Source organism: Atta cephalotes, assembly GCF_000143395.1.
Source record: "Atta cephalotes unplaced genomic scaffold scaffold00061, whole genome shotgun sequence".
Taxonomy (NCBI): domain Eukaryota; kingdom Metazoa; phylum Arthropoda; class Insecta; order Hymenoptera; family Formicidae; genus Atta; species Atta cephalotes.
Genome location: NW_012130125.1, coordinates 183903 through 193904, shown reverse-complemented (window position 1 = coordinate 193904; position 10002 = coordinate 183903).

The window sequence follows — 10002 nt, the reverse complement described above, 5'->3', positions numbered from 1 at the left end:
ACACACACACACACACACACACACACACATAGTTGAATAAACTATATTTTATAATTATTACAACTAAAAGCTATCTCAAAGAAAAAGACAAAGTGGTATTTTATAGTTACTGCAACTATAAAAGGTTCTTAGAGAAAAAGATAACAGTGACAATTATACAAGTTTAATATATAGAATTAATGCACACATATATATAATTGTATTATTAAATTAAATTATATTATTGTAACTATGATAAAGATTATCTCAGAAATAAAAAACAATAATAGTAACTGTATAAATAATATTAGGTGCGCAAAAAAGTTCTGAGTTTTAGATTTCACACAATCGAAACTACAATTAAATTTTTTTATTTCTGCCCTTTTATGGTTTGAAACGCCAAACTTCATAACATTTTTAATGTTATGAAGTTTAGCGTTCAATGCATATAACCTTAAAAATCATAGTGTTCATGATGTAACAAAAGAGCATATTCGATTTTCCATCTACTTTGCGTTTCATCTGAAAAAAAAATGCTGCTGAAATGATTTATGCTGCATGTGGAGAGAATGCTATAAGTCATGTTACATGTAAAAATTTCAAAAATTTCACTAAGGAGATTTTAGTCTTGAAGATGAATCGAGTACTGGACGTCCTCAAAAAAAAATTGAAACGGACAAACTGCAAGAATATAAACTCTGAAAAAACAAACTGAAAAGGAGCTTGCAGTGCAGTTTGGTGGCAAGTCATTTCCGTACGTTTACATGCAATGGGAAAAATTCAGAAGGAAGGCAAATGGGTTCCACATAAACTGTCAAAGACAATAAAAATCGACGGCATGACACTGCACTCAGTTTGCTTTCAAACTCCAGAAAAAAGATTTTCTGCACAAAATCATTACAGGAGATGAAAAGTGGATTTTTTATGATAATTCAAAATAAAAAATCATGGATTGACCCTGGTCAATCTTCGACATCGATGCCAAAGTCCAATATCTACGCCAAGAAGGTTTTGCTCTGCATCTGAAGGGATTAAAAAGGTGTGTTATATTACGAGTTGTTACAACCGAATGAAATTACAGTAGATCGCTATCAAGAATAATTAACCAATTTGAGCGATGCGTTAGAAGAAAAGAAGCCATTTACTGGCCAAGGACGTTATAAAATGATTCTGCTTTACAAAGCCCGACCACATGTCGCAAAAGCGACTCAAGACATATCTTTGCGTTAGGCTGAGAATTTCTCCCGCACGCGGCGTATAGTCCAGACATGGCGCCTTCAGATTATCATTTATTCCGCTGCAGCACTTGGCTGATACATATTTCGTAACACTTATTGAAATATGAAAATACATTGATGACTTTATCGCCTCGAAGCCGATAAGCAACAAGGAATTCGTAAGTCCGAAAAATGGCAAAAAATCATTGATGCAAATGGGAAATATTTCACTGATTAATATTTTTTTGTTAGTTTTTAAATAAAAATTTAATTTTGCAAAAAAAGCTCAGAACTTTTGTGCACACTTAATAACTATATCTACGAATTTTATACATAAAATCAATATATAATTGAATAAATTAATTGAGAAAATATATTATAAAAATATTCTTACAATTATTTAAAAATATCTCAGAAAAGAGATATAATGATGAACTATAAAAGTGACAATTGTGCAAGTTTTACATGTAGAATTAATGCACACACATATACACAACAAAGTTTACTATTATATAGTTTACTATTATATAATTAGAATTATAAAATTTATATTTAATTAAAGTATAAAACCCTTAATTTATCGCATTTTCTTAAAAATGATAATAAAATCTACAGGAAAAAACTGAATATTAAAATTATTATAAAAATGAATATTTCAATAAAATTATTTTTAATTTATTCTTTGTTAGTTATAATTTACGTCAATTACCGAGGACGTTTTATATTTTCAGCCAAGGTTGTATAAAATAGTTTATTCAACTGTACATTAATTCTACATAATAAAAAACTTGTATAGTTGTCACCACTACGTTTTTTCTGAATGTATAAGTAATAAAAAAACTGGTAGTCAATAAAATATAAAAATGAAAAATAAAATTATAAAAATAAAAAAGGAATCTTTTTTTTCTCGTAGAACAACCTTAATAGATTCAAACAAAATTTAATATTCTTTTGCGCGCACTCATTTATTTGTACATGTTTTTATCGGAACAGACCCTTGATAAAGTTTCCAGAGTGTCGGATCAATAAACAACAAAAAGTGCCATCATATTTATAACAATGCAATATGTGAATAATAAAGATAAAACTTCCGGCATTAATCTGACTTCTATAATCGAATTTCGCTACGCCGCCCACACATTTCAACTCGTGATTCGCCTTAATTACTACCACGAACTACGAAGCGTATACATCTCTTTGTGGTGCCGCATTTTCAACAATGAACGCACAACGACGACGACGACGATACGGGCGTTGCGTCGCATCGCGTCGCGTCGCGTCGCGCCGCGTCGCAGCCGCAATGCAGCGCGCAACCCGGCGAGAAGAAAAATCGTTCGCCGGCCGCAACCGAAACTTCGGTGTCTTCCTTCCTTCCGTCCTTCCTTCCTTCCTTCCTTCCTTCCTTCCTTCCGTCCTTTCTTCCTTCCATCCTTTTGCTTTCGTTCGCTCTCGCTCACTTCACACCGGTTGCTTCCGCGGCGACCGCGCGACCGTCAACTTTCAGTAAACTTTACGGCAAAGGAAATCTTTTTAAACAGGATAATTCGGTATCTTAGAACATACACACACACACATATATGTATATATATATATATATATATTGCAGCGTTATAGCTGGTTTGGCACGGTTTCCAACTACATCACTGCGTTGATAGAAAAGTGACGCATTTCAAAATTAACAAAAACTTTATATACATAGTAGAGAGCGTTTTAAAAATTCTGAATTAAAATAATGTTTTAATTAGGATAGTGAATATGCAATTTTTGTTTAATTTTCCTTTCTTTTCATTATAATTATAAATATTTCTTCATTATAAATATTTCTACGGAACAGGTTTTCTAATATATCTAAAAATTTAGCTACATCGAGAAAAAAGTGTTCGATATTTGTGACTATATAATTATTATATAATTGTGATAAAATAATTATGATTGGGAATTTTTATGGTTATTACTCAATGTTAATGATAATAATGTATACAGTTTTCTAAAATATAAAAAAATGATATTATGAATTAGGAAAATTTTAAATATTGATATAATAAATTATTAAAATATAAATAGTAAATGAAATAAACATTTTTAATCAGTAAGTTCAATCGCAATTATAGTGAATATAACTATTTTCTTAAATTCATTTACTATTTATGAGTTAATAACTAAAATATATAGTTAAGAAAAAATGATTTTTAGATGCTAAAGATTTTTAAGCAGCATGTGTTATTAATGTTATCAATTGATTATTAACGTAGTTAAAACAATTATTAGGTTGTCCGGAAAGTTCGTGTCGACTAACCTATATAATTTAATAAATGTATATTAAAATTTAAATCTTCTGCGTTTCAATTTTCCTTCAACATCGGCACGAACTTTCCTCACAACCCAATATATAGTTGTTCCCAAAATGACTATAGATTATAGTTAAATTACAGTAACTGCAACCTTTTCTCTTTCAACATATAGATATAGATTAAAAATATTTGGTTGGATTATGAAAATAATTATATAAAGAGCTTAAGTTTTGATAACAAAAATGTGTTATAAAAAGTTTTAACATTTTAACAACCAGTTTGCTGCATAAATATTTTGATGATTCTACAAAAATTTTTTCAGATCTGTATTTAAATTCTTATTCATTCTTTCCATGTATAACTTTCCTTTTTTTCCATTATACTTTCAACTATAATATATTTTACAGAATTATGTTATCAATTTTAAAAATCCAAACATCATGCAATCTTAATGTAAATTTCACTTTTTAGAGTTGTGATATCTTTCCATATAAAAAAATGAGCAACTAAAGTAGATTGTTTTCGACAAAAAAGTATATCAATCTTTGGGATCGATTTTTTTTATCATCTAGTAACTTTTCTATCGCAACGATATTTGTCCTTGTCTGTTTGTTATTATTGGCATTAGTGGGTTAATGTTACCATTGCCCATTACTGACATCATTACCGGAGGTTTTTTTCTGTTTCCGCGCGTGGAATAACTTAAGATTGATCTCATTTTTTACGAAGTGAGTCAATTCGATCGATTGGCAGAGCAAAATATAATACGATCCAGCAAATTATTATTCGCACTGCGCGTTTTGCCGATTTATCAGTTGAAAAAATCGCGTTTACGATGACATAAAGATTTACATAGGTACGTTCTTGAAACGCGGCCGCTCTTAAGTGCTGATTTCATCAACGTCCGAACGTGACTTCGCAATCGCGAGGACGCTTCGAGCATTTATCTACGAAAAATTCTGAAGCAACTATGATGTTTACAACCGTTTTAAACATGCGATATAATATGTCGTATTAAAATTGATTTCTTAAGAAAAAAGATAGATATTGCAAATTATTTAATATTGAAAATATTTTTAAATTTCTTGAGATATCATTAATGATTGTTGCATAGAAACGATTTGATACATTTAATACGCGTTTATAAAGTAATTTGCAAATTGATATCTATCTGCAAGTGAATAATTTTGATTGCGATCGAAAGGAAAGTAATTATACAGTTTGCGACGCAATAAATTATCTGGCGATAATACAACAAAAATAATGCGTAGCCTGATGCAATTCGTAATATTAGTAATTTTATATTATTAATATTTTTGAACACAAAGACTGACGTAGAAAAAAGTCGAACGTGACACAATAAATTAAAATTCAATTTACTTATCTATAAGAAATATCAGATAATTGTAAGTAATTATATAAAGTTCTATATATAAAGTAAAATTTAAGCAGCTTTTAAATAGTTTCTCTTTTCTTCTATAATAAGACTATCCAGTAAAAATACTCCATAATAAAAATAAACAATGATATTTATTACATAAATGTCTAATTGCATTAAATTTGTTTTAAAATAGAACTATATATGTATAAAACTATAAAATGCTGTATTTTTTTAATGACACTATTTTTCATAATAGAGATTTAGAGGCAAATTTTCTCTTAAAATCAACTTTCAAAAAAAAAAAAAAGAAAAAATGAAGAGAAGATACAATCACATACTTTGCTTTCCTATTTTCTGCTGCGTAGATTGGTCGGTGAGAATTCAGATTCTCTATTAAATTAACGATAACGATTGAGGGCGATCTCTCGCGTCGATTCGTCCCGTCCGTTGAAAAACAATTGGTAGTTGGAGTGGTGCGAGGGTGGCCGGGAGGGGGGAGGTGGGGGTTGAATCGGTGAAATGCATAATTGTGGAATCGAGCGTAGTCGAGGCTCGGTCATCCCTATTTTCAGTCCGATCCTGATTGGAACGCGCGAACAGGGAGCTCGGCGTGTTTGCGCGTCCGGCGTTTGCTCTCCACGTAAATTTGCTCTTTCGCACTCCGTCGCTTCTTCGTCCCTACCTGCCACACCCCCGGGTCCCAGTTGGTTTTCTAACTTTTCCGCTTTTCGTAGTTAGGTCGATTCTCGCGCTTTGCCGAGCTTCCCAGCACGGCCGAGCGATCCTCGTCCGACATTTTTTCCACGCGATTCCTGTTGACGTAGTGCAATCGAATCGAATCGATTCTACCGACCCGGTCGCCCTTAGTCCCTTAGAGAAACGTCACGATTGGTGTGATGACGATGAGTTACATCGGATAACTGATTACAATCAGAGAAGCATAGTAGTGGCAACTGTAAAGATGACAACTATATGACTTTTATATAGAATTAATATATCGTACACACAGTTGAATAAATTATTTTATAGTTGCTGCATTTATAAGACTACATTATATAGAGAAAAAATCAACTATAAAAGTAATGACATCTACAGAAATTATATATATATATATATATATGTAGAATTAATGTACATTATTGAATAAATTACTTAATAGTTAGTATTATCATTTAGACAACTATATTATAGTTGCTACTATGTTTTTTTTCTGAATGTGATATAATTTCGGATAAAATTCTGTTTTTTTTTTATAAGATACTTATACCTTAGAGAAAAAATTATAGTGATGACAACTATAAAAGTAACACCTACAGAAATTTTATATGTAGAATTAATGTACCTAATTGAATAAACTTACTTAATAGTTATTATTATTTAGACAATTATAATTTACAACTACGTATATTAATTCTACTTATAAAACTTGCACGTTATCACTTTTAGAGTTGCTATGTCTTTTTTTTCTAAATGTGGTATAATTTCAGATAAAATTCTGTTTCTTTCTTCAGCTCGCTTCTCGTAGTAAATATAAATGTTTTTCGGCTCTTCTTCGCGGATTCACCATATAGGATTCTGGATGCCAAAATAACGAGTTGGAACGAGAATAAATGAACAAGTTCCTTCAACAAATGCGAATGACATCGCCATCAGTCATTCATTCGCATTCGCTCATTTGCTCTTTTTGAATCCGGCTTTAACGAACACGAGGCGCGAACACGTCGCGAATCCGTGACTCTCGACGAAGGTAAATTATCCCGGCGATGTCAGAGCTGGTTATAAGTTTAGATAAAAATAGAGGGTATGGCGGGTACACAGGCGAATATATCTATGTATATGTGTTAGTATAAATAATAACAGGACACGATCGAACGTAACGTATTGAAGTATTTACGGAGGCTTGCGGTAAAAGAACAATATACCGCCGACGGTGAGTCGCTTCGCGCTGCTTCGCGCTGTTCCCCATCGCTCGTTCCTCGAACAAGGACTTTAGGGAGACGACGGTGGCGACGGCGGCGTCATCGTCGTCATATCGCCTTCGCACAAAGCGCCGCACAAATTGGACAGGAAATTAGACCCGGCTCTTCCAATAGAGCGAAAGAAAGGGCTCTTTGATGTAAAATGTTTTTCTTACCGTTTCGACATCGGTGAAACGTCGCCACGGACGACGTCGTAGTAGTAAAGGAAGGACCAATAAGAGTCTAATGGTTAGCCTCAATTCGAGAGAGATACCGTTGGCTGGTCGCTCTTTTACTAACTTTTATTCTCTAATAGATAGCGTCAATTTCGCGAGAGGAAACAACCGTCGAGAATCACTGTCGGCAATCGTATTTATTGCCACCGGGATTGCTGCGAGGAGTCGTTCCTTTTTTACCTTTATCCGCTTTACCTCGCAAAAGTTAAGTTTGTGTCACACGATACTTCTTTCCTACTGGATTGCTTGCTTTTTAGTAAATTACTAAAATTCTACCACACAAAACTCAGTAATTAACTAAAATGCAAGCAATCCCAATGCAAGCATATAGAAATTTAATACTAATAATCAATAATTAAGTCTTTATTTTAAGTATTAAAAGCACCGTTGTCCAAATTTTTAGTCCAACTAAATAATTAATTACTTATCTTTAGTAATAAATTGGCCACTGTTAGATTTATAATGTAAGGGATTCAGCAGGAAACATGCATCGTGCCGCAAGCTTTACTTTTAAATTACTTATTTTAAGTATTAAAAGCAATATTGTTCAGTACTTTTAGTACTCAAAATAAATGATTAATTACTATCTTTCAGTAATAAATTGGCCACTATTAGATTTATATAAGAGATTCGGTAGGAAAATATGCGTGTGCCGTTTTACTCTCGAATTACTTATTTTAAGTATTAAAAGCACTGTTGTTCAGTGGTTCAGTACTTTTAGTACTCCAAATAAGTAATTAATTACTGACTTTCAGTAACAAATTGGCCGCTAGATTTCTGTAACGGATTCGGCAGGAAAACATGCATCGCATATGCCACAGGATTTATTCTCAAATTACTTATTTTAAGTATATGTTAAGAGCAATGATGTTCAGTACTTTCAGTACTCCAAATAAGTAATTAATTACCGTCTTTCAGCAATAAATTGACCATTAAATTTTTGTAAGGAATCCAGCAAGAAAACATCGTGTGCCGCGGACTTTACACTCGAATTAAGTGCGCGGCTGTCAGTGCGCGTAATTAATTGCAGTCACTTACGAAAAAATCGTCACTTCCGCTCTATTTCTGCGGAGTTTCAAAAAAACATATATCTAGCTTTTTTGTCTAATAGCCACAAGTACGAGCTGTACATGGTGGCTTCAGCGTCGCCTGAATCTCCATTCTTGCGTCATTGTTTATCGCTGTCGTCGTTACTTATCATTCTGTTGCAGAAGCTAATCGGATTACAGGCGAACGATCGTGACCTAAAATCGATCGCGTCGTTTCGCGATACGCTGCTGCATAGCGGTTAATTATTCCACAACGAGGAATAGTGGCGGGGACCGGTACGGGGGCGAGTATAATGGCGTGGGCTTTAATCGACACGTTATAGTAATACCGTGTAGCGCAAAAAGTTTCGCGAAAATACGAACCGAAGATCTCCCGTAACGGAAAACGGACACTTAACCGCACTCGCGTGCTCGGCGAAGGGAAAAAAAGGGAACGAAATTAAAAGTTAGTTTATCCGATACGTTATGCGCACATTAAAAGGTCTGCGAATGTGCAAACCGAAGTTTTTTCCGATCAGAGACGCCTACGCCTATTACGTACTTGGCGAAAGAGAAAGAGCATATTAAAAGTCTATAATTTAAAAGAGTGGGCACATGTGAACAGACTTTGTTCATTAATACTATGCACGGGATGCAAGTTTGCAAATCGAAGAGATTCCCAAATTGCACTTTTACGACTTCACACTTGACATATGGAATAAATAAATATGAATGGATAAATAAATACATCGAAATGAAATGTACTAAATTTTAATAAATCATTCATTTGAATAGTATCAATTAAATACTTATTAAATATAAAGATATATTTATTTTATTTGATATAAAACTATAATTAATTTAATTTAATAATTTTTTGGGACTATAGAGCTTTTATTTCCTATTTTTTTATTAGGGTCTTAAAAGATACTTTGTTTAATATTGTTAACAATTTTTTTTATTGAGTAATATTTATTTACTGTAAATAAATATTTAGTTAACACTGTTCAAATATAACAATTTAGTACATTTTTTCTTAGTGCAGAGTAGAGAGAAGCCTTATTGGAAGAATAGTTGTGGAAAACTAGTTCGCACACGCATTTGTACAAATGTCTTCCTTTTGAAAAATTGCTTGTTTTTCAAGCACGTTTTTTAATTTATAAATAATCCGATGAAGCCTTTTGAAACATATATCTCTATATCCTCGCGCATGTATATCATTCAAAATAAGCGAATATGCAGTGGCTGCCAAAAGTTTCAGGCCAATAATAATTTTATTGCATTTCTCATTGATAGTAATAAATGACGATAAAAAATCTTTACAAAGAAAAATTAATACATAGAGTTGTCACAAATTCCTCTTTCTAAAATTCCATGACTTTTCCCTGATTTTCAGATAAAATTTCATGAGTTTCCCTTCAATAATATTTCGAAATTTTTTGTATTTTCGTTTTGATTTGAAAATATTTTATTGAGAGATCAATTTAACATAACATTGTAAATTATTATTAATGTTACTGATACTACTTGCATTTTTCATTGTCAAGTTGATAGTCTTCCAAATTGTGTATAAGATACGTATATTAAATCTTTTGAAGATAAGAATTTTTATTTTCCGGAAAATTTTGCAAAATTCTTTGACTTTTCACTGCTTTCCCGGACATTTCCTTGATTTCTAATTTTGTGGTAATCCTGATTAAAATATCAGGTACTTTAAATACATACACTAGTATTTAGAATAGCGTGATCTTAAATTGATTGTAACAAGATTTTTATTAATTTAGAGTACAAACTTAAAAATAGATTGATAAAAATTATCTGTAAAATTACAATCGACCTTTTGACAGCTATTCTAGATTCTACATATATATATATATATATATATATATATATATATATATATATATATATA